This window comes from Doryrhamphus excisus, linkage group LG15, assembly GCF_037039965.1.
Source record: "Doryrhamphus excisus strain RoL-2023G ecotype Guam linkage group LG15, RoL_Dexc_Guam_v1.1, whole genome shotgun sequence".
In the NCBI taxonomy this organism is placed as follows: Eukaryota; Metazoa; Chordata; class Actinopteri; order Syngnathiformes; family Syngnathidae; genus Doryrhamphus; species Doryrhamphus excisus.
Genome location: NC_136371.1, coordinates 16,382,120 through 16,405,054, shown reverse-complemented (window position 1 = coordinate 16,405,054; position 22,935 = coordinate 16,382,120). Strand labels below are relative to the sequence as shown.

The 22,935-nt window shown below is 35.9% G+C and overlaps 2 protein-coding genes across 13 annotated transcripts in view; one reads left to right on the top strand and one right to left on the bottom strand.

Annotated features, from left to right (window-relative positions):
* LOC131104132 (poly(rC)-binding protein 3-like) overlaps positions 1 to 7,436 on the bottom strand; it is a 30,898-nt gene extending 23,462 nt beyond the window's left edge. For 4 of the 12 annotated variants that reach the window (XM_058050969.2, XM_058050971.2, XM_058050970.2 and 1 more), the window contains exon 1: positions 6,333 to 6,589. The gene's annotated coding sequence lies outside the window, so the exon portion shown is untranslated. Of the gene's footprint in view, positions 1 to 6,332; positions 6,598 to 7,301 lie in introns of those variants that run through there. The other 8 variants (XM_058050964.2, XM_058050967.2, XM_058050966.2 and 5 more) reach the window with 4 other exon arrangements.
* atp7b (ATPase copper transporting beta) overlaps positions 1 to 22,935 on the top strand; it is a 205,825-nt gene that overhangs the window by 81,203 nt on the left and 101,687 nt on the right. The gene's annotated exons all lie outside the window — the stretch shown is intronic.

The following is a 22,935-nucleotide window of genomic DNA, read 5'->3' as shown; positions in this document are numbered from 1 at the left end:
TTTTATTTTATTTTATTTTATTTTATTTTATTTTATTTTTTACAATCAGTAACTGTTACATTGGTCACTTCCTGCTTTCCTAATAGAAAATTAAATTTTTATTTTTATTTTTATTTTTATTTTTATTTTTATTTTTATTTTTATTTTTATTTTTATTTTTATTTTTATTTTTATTTTTATTTTTATTTTTATTTTTATTTTTATTTTTATTTTTTGTATTGATTGATATCGCTTGATATCCCTTGATATCGCTTGATATCGCTTGATATCGCATGGTATAATAATATGTATTTTTTCATTTATATTTTTTTGTTGAATAAAATGAAAAAGGTGTTTATTATGGTTGTAACCATTATATTTATTAATGTATTTAATTTTAATTTTAATTTTAATTTTAATTTTAATTTTAATTTTAATTTTAATTTTAATTTTAATTTTAATTTTAATTTTAATTTTTACAATCAGTAACTGTTACATTTGTTCATTTCCTGCCTTTCTGATATAATTTAATCATTAATTATATTAATTATATTAATTATATATTTTTGAATAATTTATGAATTATTTTTTTAATTAAAAAAAGTTTTGACTTTGTTCCTGTATTATTAGGACTTTTCCCACAGTGATTTTTCTAAAAATGACCCTTTAAAAAAATATTTAAAAAACTTATTTCATTCACACAAATGGGATGACATCTTTTTTTCCATTCAATTCACTCAACTGCGCCTCCACCAATTTGGTATCCCCACCAATTGACAATGAAGTGGAGCAGCACTAACCAGTGAGTGAAAAGCCCTGGGCTGACAATTTATTGACCAGTGCAGCTCTGAGGACACCAGTGAGGTTTTATACAACCTATTATTTATATTATCATATTTTATGATAATTAAGACAGTGTAGGAAATCCGAAAACTGGAGCTTGAATTTTGCGGCTCCGCTCTCACATTTTTATATCAATTCACAAATCATTAATTTTTCATGGTTGACTGTTATGGCCTATTATTAGTGCAAAATATGCAAGCGAAATGAAGCATTTTCAAGCATAAAATATCTAAATGAAGTAAAATATAAATATAAGGCATTCAGATGACGCATTCAATAGATGTCGTAATATGTAGTATCCTACACTGCTCACTAGGTGTCAGCAATGTTACTGTTAATTGATTAATCCCCAATAAAAACACAAACTACTAAGTTAAAACAACACTTCCTGTCTGCTCCCACTCAGCTTGCCTCTTATTTATGTTTTATTTTTTCTCATTATGTCGAGAGTAATTGTGACTATAGGGGTGTTATTTCACGTGTAGAGAACTCTAATAATGTTAAGAAGTGTATTTAGAAAGGTCGTTAATGTTTTTTCTGTGCTATGAAAATATTCCATTTATAAATAAGGAATCCAACTTTATGAAAATTCACTTATCACGGTTGGGTCTGGAACCAAATACCAGCAATAAATGAGGGACTTTCTTGTTAGTGTTGAGATTGTTCTCTGGTCATATTCATGCACAAATATGAAAATATTCTGTTTATGAATAAGGAATCCAACTTCATAAAAATTCACTTATCACGGTCGGGTCTGGAACCAAATACCCATGATAAATGAGGGACTTTCTTGTTAGTGTTGTGATTGTTCTCTGGTCATATAAATGCACAAATATGAAAATATTCTATTTATGAATAAGGAATCGATCTTTACGAAAATTCACCTATCACGGTCGGGTCTGAAACCAAATACCTGTGATAAATGAGGGACTTTTTTGTTAGTGTTGTGATTGTTCTCTGGTCATATTCGTGCACAAATATGAAAATATTCTATTTATGAATAAGGAATCCAACGTCATGAAAATTCACTTATCACGGTCGGGTCTGGAACCAAATACCTGTGATAAATGAGGGACTTTCTTGTTAGTGTTGTGATTGTTCTCTGGTCATATTCATGCACAAATATGAAAATATTCTATTTATGAATAAGGAATCCAACTTTACAAAAATTCACTTATCACAGTCGGGTCTGGAACCAAGTACCTGTGATAAATGAGGGACTTTCTTGTTAGTGTTGTGATTGTTCTCTGGTTATATTCATGCACAAATATGAAAATATTCTATTTATGAATAAGGAATCCAACTTTACAAAAATTCACTTATCACAGTCGGGTCTGGAACCAAGTACCCGTGATAAATGAGGGACTTTCTTGTTAGTGTTGTGATTGTTCTCTGGTCATATTCATGCAAAAATATGAAAATATTCTATTTATAAATAAGGAATCCAACTTTACGAAAATTCACTTATCACGGTCGGGTCTGGAACCAAATACCCGTGATAAATGAGGGACTTTTTTGTTAGTGTTGTGATTGTTCTCTGGTCATATTCATGCACAAATATGAAAATATTCTATTTATGAATAAGGAATCCAACTTTATGAAAATTCACTTATCACGGTCGGGTCTGGAACCAAATACCCGTGATAAATGAGGGACTTTTTTGTTAGTGTTGTGATTGTGCTCTGGTCATATTCATGCAGAAATATAAGATGGTATGTTTTATTGTCTGCGATTGACCCTAAAGAGAATTAAGCGGCATAGAAAATTAAGCATGGAAACATACAAAAATAATAATGTAAAAAATATTAATATTAAATTAATATTGTTGAGTTAATTTTATAATTTTTTTAAACCCTCACAAAGTCTGACGGTCAGGACAGGAATGGGGGTGTGGGGGGGTGGGGGCGCACAACGAGGGGACGGTAGAGAATTTTTCATGACATCTGATGGGGAAAGTGGGTCATGCTCGGTGTTGCAGCGCTGCTAGCCTCCTCCTCTATGGCGGCTATTGAATTAATCACGCTTTACGCTCGGCTGGGCAACGCAGTGCACAAAATACACCCCCACCGCAAAACCACCCCCACCACCCCCGTTCCCACCTCCTCGCTTTCTTACCGAATTTCCCCGCGTCTGATTGCTACAGAAAAGACTTGAGCATTGCTCTTGAAGAAAGATGAATCGGTGGCCTTGTCTCTTTTGTGCTCGAGTGACAATGCGGAGATGAGCGCTGGTTTATGAGGAGCTGCTGATGTGGAAATGACGCTAAAAACACTCCTAGCTAGAAAGTACCCAGCAGTAGTGACGTCAATATTCGCATAATAATCATATGGGATGATATGGAGTCAAACTAGTTAATAATTTCACATTTTGTTCTTATTCGGATGTTTGTGCAACATAGAAATGTGCATCGTTCTTACTTGTCAAAACTACAAGAACATGTATTGCTTATTATTATTGCTGAGATAAGATGTTTGAAATAAAAATTACAATATTTCGACAAATTGTATTGAATATTGCAGTATTTGTGTTGTTTTGCACAAACAGGGTTTACAGCAGGGGTCTCAAACTCAATTTACTTGGGGGCCACTGGAGCTCGGGTCTGGGTGAGACTGGGCCGCATCAGGTTTTCCCCAAAAAAAAAAATGAAAAAATGAAAAAATATTAAATAATTTTTTTTTTTTTTAAACTTTGTTTTGGTTCCAATTTTCTACAATAAAAGCTCTGACAAAACATTCCACTGTTCTCAAATATCTTACTTTTGATTTTTCTACACAAAATAAGATAAATAAACAAATCAAGAATAAAGAAAATCAATCAGTAATAAATAAATATAATAATAATAATAATAAAACAGCAAATAATAAAAACTTAATAAACCACATATAGTTGGTGGGTAGACAAATGATTTTTTTCATATTAAAATAAACAAAGCATTATTAGAGCCCTGTAGACATGACAAAACACGACTATAGTCACATTTATACTTTTTTTTATTTACAACATATTGCGCAACCGCAGGGTCTTGAGACACATGCTAACTCGCAAACTAGAGAGCTAGCGACCTAAACGGTAGCCTTCAAGTTATTTCCTTTCAACTTAAATTGCCAAAAACTTACCACTTCCACACGGATCGGGAGGATAACTATTAACAGTTATTTAACCTTTAACATGAATATTAATCAAATGTAATATTTTTTCTGGGTACATGATACCATACAGCATCCATATCAAACTTGCGCGGGGGGCGCACTAACTTTCATATCAAGGCGGGGGCCTCAAACTAGTGTCCCGCATGTTTGAGACCCCTGGTTTACAGTAAAGAAAAGCACAACATTTTCTTATATTAGCTTGAGAGAAGAGCTGCTGCTTATATCGATATGGGTAATGAAGTGCTAGACCAGGTGTTACACCCCCCCACCCCACCCCCAACCTCCGACCACATTAGGCACCCACAAGCCTGCTTTTCATTCTGTTTTTCAGTTGATAATATGACAAGACGAGGAAAAAAATGCATTCTGAAACACAAAAATTGTCGAAATAAACTATGAAAAAAATTAATAACTCTTGGCAACAAGAAAAAAAAAACGTTGTAGACCCCAGTGATGGACAATATCGTCGTATCGGATACGGGTAAGAACGCCAATATCGAGGATCTCAACTGGTATGGCCATGGGATCTATCACCACCCCTCCATGAGAAATTCGAGGAAATTTTTCAAGTTAAATCAGTTGAATAGTACTAAAAGGAACTCATGGTGCATTCACTGACATTCGGTCATTATTTCAGTGTTATTATTTTTTGAACCCCTGAGGATCCCTTGTGGTTGCCAAACTGTCGTCAGCGAACCCCAACCATTAATTCATTCATTCATTTTTACCGCTTTTTCGCAGTAAATTAAAATTAAAATTAAAATTAAAATTAAAATTAAAATTAAAATTAAAATTAAAATTAAAATTAAAATTAAAATTAAAATTAAAATTAAAATTAAAATTAAAATTAAAATTAAAATTAAAATTAAAATTAAAATTAAAATTAAAATTAAAAAAGTCCTCACATATAGACAAACAACCATTCACACTCACATTCATACCTATGGACAATTTGGAGTGAGGGTGGAATCGAACCCTGGTCTCCTAGCCGTGAGGTCTGCTCACTAACCACTCAACCGCCGTGCCGTGCCGCCCAAAGAAAGCATCCACCCAACTAAATCATCTGTACCTCCTTCATTCTCACATTGATAGAGTGACGGCCCCATGTTAATGGGACCACAACTAACTAATTGACGTGTACTTTTTTATTTATCCAACACAGATGTCTGCGTTTGAAAACGAGTCACGTCGTCATTTGACCCGGGGCAAAGGCTGAGTCTGGCCCAATATGCTGGCCCCCAACTGGAGGAGGGGGGGGGGGGGGGGGGCGCTCCGGATGTTTGTGCTCCAATTACAAGTGAACAAAGGGGAAATTAGCGTGCAAATAGGGCAGCGGGGCAGGGGGCAGGGGGTAGGGGGCAGTGGGGGGCCCTCCGGCTGATGTGTTTTTGCTCCCCGGCAAACTTCTGACCTGATGAACGAAACGCAGGTTTGGACTAGAACTGTTCTTCACTGGTATATGAGCATCGCTCTTTTGTTGTACGTGGTGCGGCGGAATGGGAGGGGGGCGGGCGATGGGGAGGGGGGGGGCGTGGACGTATATGACAGTGCTTTCAAAAGCTGTCAGTGCAGATCATCCGCCCGGCGTCCCGGTACCTCAACCCCGATCACGATCAAACGCTTCCTCAAAACCCGGTCAGAGCGAAGCTAACTTAGCAACCCAAAAAAGTACCTTTGAGTGCGTTAGCGCCCGCGATGGGGGCTGTGGGGCGGGCGGGGTTTCCGACAGCGGCGGCGGCGGCGGCACGCAGTCAGAGGCTTAACGATACACACGCACCATGTTGTGCCGTGTGAAAGAGCTGCGCGTCAAGTCGGCCATTTTAGATCTGCGGTAATTTACAATAAGTCAGATTACAATGGTTGACTTTTTAAGGGTGCAGCCAACCGGGGGGTCCGAGTTCGCCCCAAAACGGGGTGATTATTTTACCCCCCCCCTCAACAACAACAATAACAACAACAAAGCAAACGTCCAATGCGGATACGACGTAATCTTTATCAAACATGGCAGCGCCAACATCAGCGTGACGATAATTGCAATAACGACCATGTATCGGTTTCATGTTGCATTCAAGGTCAGTCCAGCGAGTCTCGGACAATCAACGCCGTTATCCTTGAACCAAAACGACAAAACCCAGTCAACTGACCGACACAATCGAGCTAATTTTTCCACGCGTAAAAACGTCAACAAAACATTTACCGATAATGAATTATTAAGAGTGACAGCTTGATAAAAAAAGGTCGCAGGTTAAGCACCGATTTTGTTACAAGATTATAAAATATTTATAATTAATCTGGAATTAATCCAATGCAAGAATACCCAATGAAAACACCAAATCCAAATCAAGAAAATTGTTTTTTTACCTTTCTGTAGCGCAGAATGATGTCAGCGACCGCCGTTGGTGTTGCTAGATTAAAAATCGTAAAAAGGAAAATGATAACCCCCCCCTCCACGCGCTTCCTTTTTGCTGTGCTCAGAATGACTCTCCAACCTGATTGGTCCGTACCGACGGGGTCACGTGAGCGACCCGCAGGAACATGTGACCGCTCCCCGAAATGGTACGGTATAACGCTCGCGGTACATCAATGACTAACTTTAGCTGTTTAGCGTACTGTTTTTGGAGTCTAAATAGTCCGTATAATGATAACATGCCCCCCCCCCTTTTTTTTTTTTTGCCCCCTTTTGTTATGCTCCGATAAAACGAGGGCATGCCCACTGAAGCGTGAAGGTATCGTGGGGACATATCGAGGAACGAAGACGGTGTCCCACCCTATACCAGACGCTCAAAGTCACATAGAACTTTTAACCCAACAACGTAAAAACCGATTCTACCGTTCTGTAGAAGATACAGCTTCTACGGTTTTTTAATCCGCTCACATGTGTCTATGTATGTGTGTGTGTGTGCGGAATTATAAGGATTGGGAGGCATCCCATCCAGATTTTCCAATCTAGCACAAATCAAGCCGTTATGTCAGATGGACAGTTGCGCCGAGCTTAATCTGACATTATTAGGCTTGAACGGGGGGGATGCTAGCGGGAAAAAAGCAAATGCTTCTGGATTAGGGGCAACGCAGACAATAAAGAACATGTTTTACCTCGCTAACAAATCTTTTCCGCGATACGGATGCCGGTTCATCCCAACAGATTCCTGATGTCATTCCGATATCGCACAAATATGCACAAACTTAAATGTAACATAGCCTATGGGATAAAACACAAATAGAGCATTAAATTAGCTCTGCATTGAAGAGTGGTAAACTGGGGGGGTGTGGGGGGGTGTGATGTGCCACCACACCGGCTGAGGCCTTTAAGCAAAGAAACCGAAGTCTTACCGGTGCAGGAAAAGCTCCTTTAGAGGAAAAAGATGGCCGTCAGACTTTAGAACCAATATGGCAGATTAATGGAACACTAAGACTATAACTTTGATTGACCCCACCCTGAATTTAGTGCCCGCCCATGGCCTCAAGCAAGGTGACGGGCAGCCCCCTATTAGCACCCCCGCACACACCACAACTCCAAAGTCCTCATAGGCTACATCCCCTATCAGGATGTTCAGGATTAATGGAAGCAGAAGGGCGTGAAGGAGACGGCGGTCCCAGTCAATCCAAACCGATTGTGACCTCGACGCAAGACCCAAACATGCAAAGTTGACTCGGTGTTGAAATGGGAACGGCGTGGGAAAGTGATGGAATCGCGTGTATTCAAGGTGTGAGGAAATTGCAAGGTCATATTGGATCTGTGCCTTTTCTGCCGCACTTTTGTTCAGCCATATTGATTTCCCATGAGCGGGCTAATAAGAGCATGTAACTATTGACAGTGCAGGACTGGACCGGAGCCAGTCATTGGGGATCCAAGTACACAATCAGCGGGAATACCTGACTCGGATGGAAAATAAACTTACCACTGCTCAGTCACATACGCAGTTTGAGGGAGAAGGTGCTCCGGTCGTGTGTTCCTCAACAGTTAAATCGAGTTCTAAATGATAAGAAGAACACGTAACAAGAAGGCCGATACAGATTTTTTTCTCAGTGGGATTCAGCTTTCTTAAACAACATTATCAATTTTAAAAGAAGTAAATATTCAACCATGTGCAAAACATTTCGTTTAAGTCAGGGGTCTCAAACTCAATTTACCTGGGGGCCACTGGAGCTAGGGTCTGGGCGAGGCTGGGCTGCATCAGGTTTTCCAAAAAAAAAAAAAAAAACGCATTTATTAAAAACAGAAAAATTAATAAACTTTTGCTTTTGTTCCGATTTTCTACAAAAAAAAGAAATAAGAAATAAAATAAATAAACAAATCAAGACTAAAGAAAATCAATCAATCAGTAATAAATAAATAAATATAGTAATAATAATAAAACAGCAAATAATAAAAACTTAATAAAAACCACATATAGTTGGTAGGTAGACAAATGATTTTTTTCAGATTAAAATGAACAAAGCATTATTAGAGCCCTGTAGACATGACAAAACACGACTATAGTCACATTTATACTCTTTTTATTTACAACATATTGCGCAACTGCAGGGTCTTGAGACACATGCTAACTCGCAAACTAGAGAGCTAGCGACCTAAACGGTAGCCTTCAAGTTATTTCCTTTCAACTTAAATAGCCAAAAACTTACCACTTCCACACGGATAGGGAGGATAACTATTAACAGTTATTTAACCTTTAACATGAACATTAATCAAACGTAATAATTTTTTCTGGGTACATGATACCATACAGCATCCATATCAAACTTGCGCGGGCCGCACTAACATTAAACTTTCATATCAAGGCGGGGGCCTCAAACTAGTGTCCTGCGGGCCACATTTGGCCCACGGGCCACGTGTTTGAGGCCACTGGTTTAAGTTTTATCGAGCATCGATGTGATGACTGCTCCTCCGCAGTGTGAATTGAAGTTCACAAAAACAGTCATTCAACAATATTTCCCTATTTTGGCAGGGGGGTCCCTAAACCCCCAAAATAATTAATTTTAATTTTAATTTTAATTTTAATTTTAATTTTAATTTTAATTTTAATTTTAATTTTAATTTTAATTTTAATTTTAATTTTAATTTTAATTTTAATTTTAATTTTAATTTTAATTTTAATTTTCTGCGAAAAAGCGGTAAAAATTAATGAATGAATTAATGGTTGGGGTTCGCTGACGACAGTTTGGCAACCACAAGGGATCCTCAGGGGTTCAAAAAATAATAACACTGAAATAATGACCGAATGTCAGTGAATGCACCATGAGTTCCTTTTAGTACTATTCAACTGATTTAACTTGAAAAATTTCCTCGAATTTCTCATGGAGGGGTGGTGATAGATCCCATGGCCATACCAGTTGAGATCCTCGATATTGGCGTTCTTACCCGTATCCGATACGACGATATTGTCCATCACTGGGGTCTACAATGTTTTTTTTTCTTGTTGCCAAGAGTTACAAATTTTTTTCATAGTTTATTTCGACAATTTTTGTGTTTCAGAATGCATTTTTTTCCTCGTCTTGTCATATTTTAATTTTAATTTTAATTTTAATTTTAATTTTAATTTTAATTTTAATTTTAATTTTAATTTTAATTTTAATTTTAATTTTAATTTTTGTATTTTTGAGACATATGTACAATATCATAACATTAATCCATCATAATCTGCTTGTTATTTTCATAGCAGACCTTTCATTAGACTGAAAAATATGATTTATTAGGGTTTTTATTAGGTTTTTAAAATTTTAATTTTAATTTTAATTTTAATTTTAATTTTAATTTTAATTTTAATTTTAATTTTAATTTTAATTTTAATTTTAATTTTAATTTTAATTTTAATTTTAATTTTAATTTTAATTTCTAGACATATGTACAATATCATAATATTAATCCATCATAATCTGCTTGTTATTTTCATAGCAGACCTTTCAATAGACTGAAAAATAAGATTTATTAGGGTTTTTGTCTAAAGTGTGTCATGCTCAATAGATGAACATATGAAAGCTTAGGAGAACATGGTGCGTTTTTAGGGGTGTATAACAAAGTGGATGCGGGTCTATTTTGCTTTTAATGTCTCGTCCTCGTCTTTTGTGCAGAGATTTTTCCCCGTCAGCCATGATCGGAGCACGCTTGTGTACAATAAAGCCCTTTTGTGAAAGCATCCCTGTAACGCTGGTGCAACTCTACACAAAGCAACCTCAGCTTCCTAATGGAAAAAAAGGACCTGACCCTCTTTGCTGCTGTTGGTAATGGCTGCACTCTGCCTGCTGGCCAAAACCATTGATGGATACAGGAGGGGAACGTTTGAACGGGAACGGGAACGGGACAGCGTCCTGCACAAGTGATGGCTATGGAGTCAGTCAACAAGGCGTCCATATTCAATGCGCTCCCCTTGGGAATGCATTTAAAGCAACACACACAAGCATGCATCCTATTTATGTTTTTATAGCTTATTTGTTGTATGATGATATGTCTGTCATATTGGGCAATAGGAGTACAAAGTGACTATAGGGGTGTTAGGTCATGTCTAGGGGGCTAACCAAGGGCCTTTCTTTGCATCTGGCTTTCGGGCATGTTATGTTACTTCCTGTCCGCGATTCACTCTGCTCCCCTTGGGAACACATTTAAAGCAACACACACAAGCACGCATCCTATTTATGTTTTTATAGCTTATTTGTTGTATGATGATATGTCTGTCATATTGGGAAATAGGAGTACAAAGGTTACTATAGGGGTGTTAGGTCATGTCTAGGGGGCTCTAATACAGTTTAAGGTTTTCTATGCTGAACTTACAAAAATATTCTGATTATAAAGAAGGATTCTCGGTGGCTTACTACTTAAAGGCACAATAATCCCGAATAAAGACACGAGCAAAATGAAACTCAACTCTGAGCCCCTGATGTCACTTCCTGTCCGCGATTCACTCATTTAAAGCAACACACACAAGCACACATCCTATTTATGTTTTTATAGCTTATTTGTTGTATGATGATATGTCTGTCATATTGGAAAATAGGAGTACAAAGGTGACTATAGGGGTGTTAGGTCATGTCTAGGGGGCTCTAATACAGTTTAAGGTTTTCTATGCTCAACTTACAAAAAATATTCTGATTATAAAGATGGATTCTTGGTGGCTTACTACTTAAAGGCACAATAATCCCGAATAAAGACAAGAGCAAAATGAAACTCAACTCTGAGCCCCTGATGTCACTTCCTGTCCGCGATTCACTCTGCTCCTCTTGGGAATGCATTTAAAGCAACACACACGAGCACGCGTCCTATTTATGTTTTTATAGCTTATTTGTTGTATGATGATATGTCTGTCATATTGGGAAATAGGAGTGCAAAGGTGACTATAGGGGTGTTAGGTCATGTCTAGGGGGCTCTAATACAGTTTAAGGTTTTCTATGCTCAACTTACCAAAATATTCTGATGATAAAGAAGGATTCTTCTGTGGCTCGGTGTGGGTCCCACTTGGGGGGCGGGGGTGACGGGAACAAAACCGAGGACCTTTCTTTGCGACTGGCTTTCGGGCATGTTATTTGGTGCAGGTGCCGTCATTGGGTGTCTTGGGTGTCACGCACCCCATTTATGTTTTTATAGCTTATTTGTTGTATGATGATATGTGTGTCATATTGAGAAATAGGAGTACAAAGGTGACTATAGGGGTTTTAGGTCATGTCTAAGGGGCTCTAATACTGTTTTAAAAATATTTAGAAGGTTTTAAAAAGGTTTTCTGTGCTCAACTTACAAAAATATTCTGATTATAAAGAAGGATTTTCGGTGGTTCGGTGTGGGTCCGTCTTGGGGGGTGAGGGGGCGACGTGAACGGAACCAAGGGCCTTTCTTTGCAACTGGCTTTTGGGCATGTTATTTGGTGCAGGTGCCTTCATTGGGTGTCTTGGGTGTCACGCACCCCATTTATGTTTTTATAGCTTATTTGTTGTATGATGATATGTCTGTCATATTGGGAAATAGGAGTACAAAGTGACTATAGGGGTGTTAGGTCATGTCTAGGGGGCTCTAATACAGTTTAAGGTTTTCTATGCTCAACTTACAAAAAATATTGTGATTATAAAGATGGATTCTTGGTGGCTTACTACTTAAAGGCACAATAATCCCGAATAAAGACAAGAGCAAAATGAAACTCAACTCTGAGCCCCTGATGTCACTTCCTGTCCGCGATTCACTCTGCTCCTCTTGGGAATGCATTTAAAGCAACACACACGAGCACGCGTCCTATTTATGTTTTTATAGCTTATTTGTTGTATGATGATATGTCTGTCATATTGGGAAATAGGAGTGCAAAGGTGACTATAGGGGTGTTAGGTCATGTCTAGGGGGCTCTAATACAGTTTAAGGTTTTCTATGCTCAACTTACCAAAATATTCTGATGATAAAGAAGGATTCTTCTGTGGCTCGGTGTGGGTCCCACTTGGGGGGCGGGGGTGACGGGAACAAAACCGAGGACCTTTCTTTGCGACTGGCTTTCGGGCATGTTATTTGGTGCAGGTGCCGTCATTGGGTGTCTTGGGTGTCACGCACCCCATTTATGTTTTTATAGCTTATTTGTTGTATGATGATATGTGTGTCATATTGAGAAATAGGAGTACAAAGGTGACTATAGGGGTGTTAGGTCATGTCTAAGGGGCTCTAATACTGTTTTAAAAATATTTAGAAGGTTTTAAAAAGGTTTTCTGTGCTCAACTTACAAAAATATTGTGATTATAAAGAAGGATTCTTGGTGGTTCGGTGTGGGTCCGTCTTGGGGGGTGGGGGGGGTGACGTGAACAGAACCAAGGGCTTTTCTTTGCAACTGGCTTTCGGGCATGTTATTTGGTGCAGGTGACTTCATTGGGTGTCTTGGGTGTAACGCACCCCATTTATGTTTTTATAGCTTATTTGTTGTATGATGATATGTCTGTCATATTGGGAAATAGGAGTACAAAGTGACTATAGGGGTGTTAGGTCATGTCTAGGGGGCTCTAATACAGTTTAAGGTTTTCTATGCTCAACTTACAAAAAATATTCTGATTATAAAGATGGATTCTTGGTGGCTTACTACTTAAAGGCACAATAATCCCGAATAAAGTCAAGAGCAAAATGAAACTCAACTCTGAGCCCCTGATGTCACTTCCTGTCCGCGATTCACTCTGCTCCTCTTGGGAATGCATTTAAAGCAACACACACGAGCATGCGTCCTATTTATGTTTTTATAGCTTATTTGTTGTATGATGATATGTCTGTCATATTGGGAAATAGGAGTGCAAAGGTGACTATAGGGGTGTTAGGTCATGTCTAAGGTGCTCTAATACAGTTTAAGGTTTTCTATGCTCAACTTACCAAAATATTCTGATGATAAAGAAGGATTCTTCTGTGGCTCGGTGTGGGTCCCACTTGGGGGGCGGGGGTGACGGGAACAAAACCGAGGACCTTTCTTTGCGACTGGCTTTCGGGCATGTTATTTGGTGCAGGTGCCGTCATTGGGTGTCTTGGGTGTCACGCACCCCATTTATGTTTTTATAGCTTATTTGTTGTATGATGATATGTGTGTCATATTGAGAAATAGGAGTACAAAGGTGACTATAGGGGTGTTAGGTCATGTCTAAGGGGCTCTAATACTGTTTTAAAAATATTTAGAAGGTTTTAAAAAGGTTTTCTGTGCTCAACTTACAAAAATATTCTGATTATAAAGAAGGATTTTTGGTGGTTCGGTGTGGGTCCGTCTTGGGGGGCGGGGGTGACGGGAACAAAACCGAGGACCTTTCTTTGCGACTGGCTTTCGGGCATGTTATTTGGTGCAGGTGCCGTCATTGGGTGTCTTGGGTGTCACGCACCCCATTTATGTTTTTATAGCTTATTTGTTGTATGATGATATGTGTGTCATATTGAGAAATAGGAGTACAAAGGTGACTATAGGGGTGTTAGGTCATGTCTAAGGGGCTCTAATACTGTTTTAAAAATATTTAGAAGGTTTTAAAAAGGTTTTCTGTGCTCAACTTACAAAAATATTGTGATTATAAAGAAGGATTTTCGGTGGTTCGGTGTGGGTCCGTCTTGGGGGGTGAGGGGGTGACGTGAACGGAACCAAGGGCCTTTCTTTGCAACTGGCTTTCGGGCATGTTATTTGGTGCAGGTGCCTTCATTGGGTGTCTTGGGTGTCACGCACCCCATTTATGTTTTTATAGCTTATTTGTTGTATGATGATATGTCTGTCCTATTGAGAAATAGGAGTACAAAGGTGACTATAGGGGTGTTAGGTCATGTCTAGGGGGCTCTAATACTGTTAGGGTTAGGGTTAGGGTGCCGACGCTAACACAAGAGGAGGGTTAAGGTTTACCAGCACCCATTACACCCCTAAACCTCAACCCTCCTGGTTCAGCCAGTCCCCCCTGGGTTCAAAGCCTCTGTTGGAGGTACATACAAACGCATATCATCAGTAAATGACTTGAATAAGAACGAAGCTACGCCATAACTCCGCGGCAGCACGGAAGCGGTGCTAAATGCCGCATGAGAGGAGCGTATTTTAATCAACGCGGCACATCAACACGTGGGCTCCCCTGGAACGGTCCCAACAGGATTTAGTCTCCATCCACGGGATGAGATATGACACGCTAAGTTGCAGGGCACATACAGCTGTGAAATCACATGATGACGACGATGATCAGTGCGCCCATATGCCGAACTGTAGCCATACGAGCCAACGGATTACGGGAACGACTACGAATGTGGATAAAAGTACACAAGACGACTGGTGCATTGCAGTGGCGGAGCAAACCATTTCCTTAGCTCGTCCGGCGTACGCAGTGATAGAAATTGGACCTGACCACGCCAGAGGCTGGAGATGAGACACTCTGGCGCACACACACACTCAGAGGAACATCATAAAGCTCAGAAGGACAGCCTTTTGACGTGAGCAAACTTAGAGGGCCTGCGGTGCAGAACGCCAAGACACGACCTCGGGTGTCTTGAGTGGCTGTGGATTCCACGCTTCCTGCACAAATGTCCAAAATAGTAAACATTTATTAGCCGGAGCGACATGAGAAGCTATGGGAACATTCATAATATCATAAATCTGCTGCATAATTGTTGTTTTTTTTATTTAGTCTCTATTAAAACTTTATTACCGCGGTGGGATTTAGTGGCGAGGCTGTCAAGTGCAAAGTAAGTGCCGCCATTTGCAGCCCCTCCCACTTCACAATGATTCATTCTCATAAAGAAGTTCCCTTTTAAAGCATAGGAATACATTTAAACACATTAGGCGCTACGTAGCTTTGTGCTAAAGCCAATTTGGATTTTTTGGTTAAAACCCCCGGACGCATAAAAGGACGCATAAAATCACCTTAATTTCGACACTTTACTAGTGCTAGTGCTTTTATAGCATCATTAACCATTTTAATAAGGATACAAAAACACCACAGCTAAACGGTGCCAGGACAAAAACACGATCAGAGGAGTGAAATACGCGTGAGTAATGACTTCTTGTATCCAATCTAGCAAAATTAAAAATTTAAATAAAAAGAAAATGTGAAGATATGTCATGCCTGTCTGAGAAAAGTGTATAAAGTGTAAGTGGTGGGGTTTTACAACCAAAAAAAAAAAACGTAATAATTGAAAAAAAAAAAGTTGGCTACTTTTGTCTACTAATAATTTCACTTGTATGACTTAATACGACTTAATCTATATAATGTTACAATATTCATATAATATTATTAGTTTGCTTCTCATAATACTACAACCTTTAAAAAAACTTATACTACTAAAGTTATTATTATTATTATTTTTCCTCATACTATTTATTCGATTACATTTTTCTCTGGATATTTTGCCTTTATTTTCACAAAACTAAAGGCTGTTTTTTTCAATTTCTGATGTTTTTTTCAATTTAATTTTCCAACCATTTCAACATTTTTCCTGTCAAATTTCTTCTTCATATTTTGACTTTATGCTCGATACATTACAACCTTTTCCACAACCTAATTTTCCTAATAATTTGACAAGTAATACACTTGTTTCTTTGTGACTTTTTGAAAAATGTATTTTTTTCTTTAATATGTCAACTTTATGCAACTTAAATGATTCTCATAAAGAAGTTCCCTTTTAAAGCATAGGAATGCATTTAAACACATTAGGCACTACGTAGCTTTGTGCTAAAGCCAATTTGGATTTTTGGTTAAAATCCCTGCATAAAAGGACGCATAAAATTTAATTTTAATTTAATTTCGACAAAACCTTCTCACTTTACTAGTGCTAGTGCTTTTATGGCGTCATTAACCATTTTAACAAGGATACAAAAACACCACAGCTAAACGGTGCCAGGATGAAAACACGATCAAAGGAGTGAAATACGCGTGAGTAAAAAAAAAACATATGTAATAATTGAAAAAAAAATGTAAAAAAGTTGTCTACTTTGCGAATTTCACTTGTATGACTTTATATGACTTAATTTATATAATATTACAATATTAATATAATATTATTAGCTTGTTTCCTATAATACTACAACCTTTTTAAAAAAAGAGTTTTTCTGTATTTCAACTTTATACTACTAAAGTTATTATTATTATTATTATTTTTCCTCATACTATTAAGAGTTAAATCTATAAAAAAATTTCTTTGATATTTTGGCTTTATTCTCATAAAACTGCAGCAGTTTTATTACATTTTGAAATTTTGTGTTTTATTTAATTTTCCAACTATTTCAACGTTTTTCCTGTAAAATTTCTTCTGCATATTTTGACTTTATGCTCAATACATTATACATTTTTCCGCAACCTAATTTTTCTAATAATTTGACAACTAATACACTTGTTTCTTTGTTATAATATTACGACTTTAAATAAAATATTTTTTTCTTTAATATGTCAACTTTATGCGATTTAAATGAAGTTATTTTTTTAAATATTATTTTTACTCATAATATTACAATGTTACAACTTCTTCCTCTTAATATTGCTTCACATTAATGAAGCGATGAGGTCTTCAGACCAAAATGGCGACCGATCATCACCTTCACGGTACCTTGGTACACGTCCAACATTTAAGGTACTACAGATACTACAATCACCTCACCCCCCCTTTCATTGGCCGCCTCCTGCTATGGTGCAGCCACTTGCTTTGACAAAGGACACATGTTCCCCTGGGGGGTCACCAGGGCTAATGTGTGGATGCTTTCAATTGACAGCGAGTGTTTGCATGTGACGAGCAGCGTGTGACCTTTTCTTTTACCAACAGTGTCTCTATATAAGTAACCAAAATGTATTCATGTCAATAGAATAGAATAGAATATTTTGGTAGTTGGAGCATAGAAAACATGTTTACAACCTTTAAATATGCTTTGTTTACATAATTAGAGCCCTCTAGACATGAACTAACACCCCTATAGTCACCTTTATACTGCTTTTGCCCAATATGACAGACATATTATCATACAACAAATAAGCCATAAAAACATAAATAAGACGTGTGCTCGTGTGTGTTGCTTTAAATGCGTTCCCAAGGGGAGCAGAGTGAAACAATAATAAATAATAATAAATAAAATAAAAAATGTGTGAAAGTGAAAGTTATGCTTGAAATTTATCTTTTCACAAAAAGCCTTTTTATTATTTTTAGTATAATTTTTTAATATATATTTTAATTGGAATAGTATTTTTATTCTATTATAATAAGCAATTTTTTAATAATGTATTTATTATTATTATTATATTATTATATTTATAATATAATATATTTTATTATAATAATTTATTTATTTTATTTATATGATTTATTTTAACTTTTCAATACATTCATGCATGAAGCCATACAACACAGCACATTTGATTGAATATCAGTGAAAAATGGCTGGTACTGAAGGTTGTCTTTTGAAAAACGGCTGGGATTGAATGAGTTAATCTAAAAAATATATACATATTTAAGATACATTTGGGTATTTTTAAAAATATATTCTTAAGCATAAAAATTGCAAGGAAAATACAAATATAAGGCGTTTAAAAGACACAATCACAATGTCATTCATGATCTCACAGTAGACATCTGTTTATTTTCTCATATTATGTCTGCTACATTGGGGAATATGATTATAAAGGTGGCTATAGGGGTGTTATTTCATGTGTAGAGAGCTTTAATTGTTATTTAGAGGGTTTTTAGAGGGTTTATGGAAATATTCCATTCATAAATAAGGTTTGCACACAGAAATGTTGTTGCATGTTGATGCATTTTGTGTTGTTTACTGACTGTAATACTGTAATAATTTAGTTATAGTTATGTTTTTTTGTTCATATTATGGGGTGTCTAGAACAGACTAATTGGATTTGCTTTATTTCTTACGGGAAAAATGGCTTCATATTTCGCCAAAATGAGTTGATTTCAGGCCGTCTGATATGCGATTACACACAAAAAAAGGCGCCTGATAAAAAAAAGCTCATCAATGACGTTTTCCTTTCGACATCCAGGTGAGGCCAAGTGGGCGAAAAGTCACATTCCTCACGGCCGCGGCACATGTCGAACCATATGCGGAGCAGCTCGCTTAGCGTTTGCATGGCTGCCTTTCCTCATTAGCAGTCAACAAAACAAATCATGTTGTAACTTCAAGCTCCCCTTGAGGAAAATGAATGCGATCTTCCTCGGCTAAACATGAAATATAAGAGATGCATGCGAGATATGTCATGTCAGGATATTTTTTTCCCTTTCCTAAGACTCCATAAAGCACTCGTCTATGAGGAATTACAATGAGCCCTGCAGCTTATCGTCCCCCATCCTTTTTGGGAAATGCGTTTTAATTTTCTGTAGTTTATTATCTTAGATTTATGTGAATATGCCCGACAGCGTGTGTCGCTACAGGAAATGTAGCGTGTAGGTCAGTGGTGTTTGCATTTTCAGACCACAGCTTGTTTTTTTCATTCAGGGACAGAAGAAGAAAATTTTTTTTGTAAAAAATAACTAAAAAGGAAAAGCAAAATAGAAATATTAAAGACTAAAATACGTCTTTATGAGAAAAAACAAAACAAAGACTATAGTTTGCAATTTAAAAAATTATGCTGGGTAAAAGTTAATATCATATATAATATTATATATAATATTCTGAGTCAAAATATTATGAGCCTAAAGACATTGTATTACAAGAAAAAAAAGAAACCGGAGTACCCGGAAAAAACATGGGAGGGGGGCATGCAAATTTCCACACAGAGATGGCCGAGGGTGGAATCGAACTCGGGTCTCCACTCATCCGCCGTGCAGCCCAACATGAATGTATTGAAAAATTAAAATAAATCATATAAATAAAGTTAATAATAAAATTAATAATAATAATTATTATTATTATTATTGTTATTATATTTATATGCTTTTATATTAATATTATATATATTATAATTAATATATAATTAATAATAATAATAATACATAATCAATATATTATAATATTATACATTAATATTATATATATATTATATAATATACATTATTATATAGATAATAATAATAATTATTATTATTATTATTTTATTTATATGATATAACATATATATTAATATTATAATTAATATTATTATATATTATTATATATAATATAATTATTATTTATAATATTAATATATTAATATGATATATATTATAATTAATATATAATTAATAATACATAATACATAATTCATATATTATAATATTATGCATTAGTATTATATATAATATATTATATTCTATATATTATTATATAGATAATAATAATTATTATTATTAACAAATATTATTATTAACAAAAAATTTATTATAATAATAGAATAAAAAATAATATTAAAATTAAAATATATATTAAAAAATTATACTAAAAATAAAATCTAAAAAAATTAAATCGTCCACAAAATCCCACTAAACATTAGAAAAAGCATATAATAATAATAATAACTTAATAATAATAACTCAATATACAAAATCTAAAAATAATAACATTTGATCATTTTAAAATATTGTCATTTTGATGCGCATTATTTCGATGCTTTTGCAAGCGACATGTAACAATATGGTGGATAGAATCTGGCCCTTAGCTTTGAGTTTGAAACCACAGCACAACTACACAAAATCTCTTTTTTTTTTTTTTTTTTTCCTCAAAAAGAAAAATAATAACAAAAATAACGGCACCTGTGTAGTATAGCGTATAGTAGACCAGTCCTCCTCCATTGCAGTGTGTATTTTGTAATGCTCATCTGGTATGTCATAAATGGTTATAAATATACATATAAAGCAGAATACGTATGTAAATGTCCAATTCTGAATTAAGCAGCCTCTTTGCATGCATGTGTGTGTGTGTGTGTGTGTGTGTGTGTGTGTTCTGCTGGAAGAAGACACATTCTGAAGTTGCTTGACTCATCGTCTTTGCATCGCCAAAGGACAGGTGATGTTGTGCAGGCCGCCTGCGCCCCCTGCTGGGCTATTATGTTTATTATGACTAGTCAGGGGGTCGTTTCCTGTTGCCGCTATGGCCAAATTGTTAATGATCATTCATGGAATACTTTTTTTTTGCATTTTGTTTGCATCACGGATCATTACGCAAAAGTCACTCATTAGCATTTTGGAGCAAGAAAGTCACAGAGACTTGCCAACATGTTCTCCAGGGAGACGTGATGAGGCGCATCTCATCAGCTGTGATGTCAAATCAAACCACGCCACTTTCAAGGTCACTTTTGGAAAATACTTCCCGAATAATCAATGACGTAGCACCCCTATATTCACCTTTACACTTCTATTATCCGATATAGTAGAAATGCAGTAATATAAGAAAAGAAGATGTTTGCATTGTAGGAGTTCCTCACATGTTTCCAACCTTTTAAATATGTTTATAACATTATTAGAGTCCCCTAAACGTTAAACAACACCCCTATATTTACCTTTACACTCCTATGACCCAAAATAGTACACATAATGACACAAACTAAGACAGAAATGAGACATAATAGCATAACATAACACACAAGTTAGCATTGGGACACTTCCTTCTTGTTTGTTTTTTACGTCCAGTTTCTGTACAGCACTTCCTGTTGTCGCTATTTTGTCATCAATCTAACAATACTGACATTTTATAACCAGTGTGAATGCTTTATATTTGTATTTTTTATGCATAAAAATGCTTAATTTTGGCCAAAAATACATACAATTTGAACAGAAATAAGCTTTTTAACATTATTAGAGCCCTCCGGATGTGAAAAAACACCCCTATAGTCACCCTTACACTCCTATTACACAGTGTAGTAGACATAACAGGAGAAAATAAGACGGAAATTATATGAGTTAGCATTGGGACACTTCCTTCTTGTTTGTTTTTTACGTCCAGTTTCTGTACAGCACTTCCTGTTGTCGCTATTTTGTCATCAATCTAACAATACTGACATTTTATGACCAGTGTGAATGCTTTATATTTGTATTTTTTATGCGTAAAAATACTTAATTTTGGCCAAAAATACATACAATTTGAACATAAATAAGCTTTTTAACATTATTAGAGCCCTCCAGATGTGAAATAACACCCCTATAGTCACCCTTACACTCCTATTACCCAGTATAGTGGACATAACAGGGGAAAATAAGACAGAAATTATATGTAATAGAAACTTACACAATGATAAAATTAGCACATTATCACAGTACTTCCTGTGGTGGCTACTGCATCATCAATGCAACATTACTGACACCTAGTGACCAGTGTAGGATACTACTTATTATGACATCTTTGAATGCATCCTTATATATGCATGAAAATGCTTAATTTTGGCCAAAAATACATAATATTTGAACATAAATAAGCTTGTAAATATATAAAAAAATTGTAAACATTATTAGAGCCCTCCAGATATGAAATAACACCCCTACAGTCACATTTACACTCCTATTAACATTATTGACACTTTGTGACCAGTTTATTTGTATTTTTAAGCATGAAAATGCTTAATTTTGGCCAAAAATACATAAAATTTGAACATAAATAAGCTTGTAAATATAAAAAATAATTTTTGTAATAATTATTAGAGCCCTCCAGATATGAAATAACACCCCTATAGTCACCTTTATACTCCTATTAACATTACTGACACTTTGTGACCAGTTTATTTGTATTTTTTTATGCGTAAAAATGCTTAATTTTGGTCAAAAATGCATAAAATTTTAACATAAATAAGCTTGTAAATATAAAAAATATTTTTTAAACATTATTAGAGCCCTCCAGATGTGAAATAACACCCCTATAGTCACCTTTACACTCCTATTACCCAGTATAGTAGACATAAAAGGAGAAAATAAGACAGAAATTATATATAATAGAAACTTACACAATGATAAAATTGGGAGCGGCACATTATCACAGTACTTCCTGTGTGGTGGCAACATTACTGACACCTAGTGACCAGTGTGGAATACTACTTATTATGACAACATCTTTGAATGCATCTTCTGAATGCCTTATATATGCATGAAAATGCTTAATTTTTGCAAAAAAATGCATAAAATTTGAACATAAATAAGCTTGAAATTATTCAATATATATTTTTTAACATTATGAGAGCCCTCCAGATGTGAAATAACACCCCTATAGTCACCCTTAGACTCCTATTACCCAGTATAGTAGACATAAAAGGAGAAAATAAGACGTAATAGAAACTTACATAAGAAATGATTAATAGTGATTTACATGTATTTCAAGGTTACTCTGATGGCGCTCTCCACTGTAGCGTTTTTGCATCCTTGTTAATACTTACTGCTGCTGTTGTCCTAATGCTATTTTCCTTCTTTTTTATGTAACTAAACAAGTATTCCTTTATTCCGTAATGGCTCCAAACTGCCACTTAGTACTGTCAGCATGTACAGAAGTCCAACTTTTGGCGCATGTTTTAGCCGCTTGCTAGCAATTGAATACAACAGACACGGCAGACAATGCATTGAGGAGTTTGGGCGTATATAATTTGAACGAGAGCTTAATTTAATTATTTTGTTGTACTGACTAAA